Genomic DNA, 405 nt, shown 5'->3' with positions numbered 1-405 from the left:
GCTTTCTGACTCAGCTCTCTCTTCACCACGACGGACCGGTACAGCGCCCGCTTTACAGCAGACGCTGCGCCAATCCGCCTATCGATCTCCCGCTCCCATCTTCCCCCATTCGTGGACAAGACCCCCAGATACTTAAACTCCTCCACTTGAGACAGGGCGACCCCCCTGATCCGGAGAAGGCACTCTACCCTTTTCTGGCTCAAGACCATGGTCTCAGATTTGGAGGCGCTGATCCTCATCCCGGCCGCTTCGCACTCGGCCGCGAACTGCTCCAGCGAGAGCTGCAGATCTCGTTCCGATGAAGCCAACAGGACCACATCCTGTTGTGGATGTGGTCCTGTTGGTATTTTAATTTCTTCTGAAATTAAAATAGTAAAAAGCTGCTCCGTCACTTAAACAGAGTTC

This window comes from Austrofundulus limnaeus, unplaced genomic scaffold (genome assembly GCF_001266775.1).
Source record: "Austrofundulus limnaeus strain Quisiro unplaced genomic scaffold, Austrofundulus_limnaeus-1.0 Scaffold288, whole genome shotgun sequence".
Taxonomy (NCBI): Eukaryota; Metazoa; Chordata; class Actinopteri; order Cyprinodontiformes; family Rivulidae; genus Austrofundulus; species Austrofundulus limnaeus.
The sequence above is the reverse complement of the archived record's forward strand: the minus strand, read 5'-3'. Positions refer to the sequence as shown.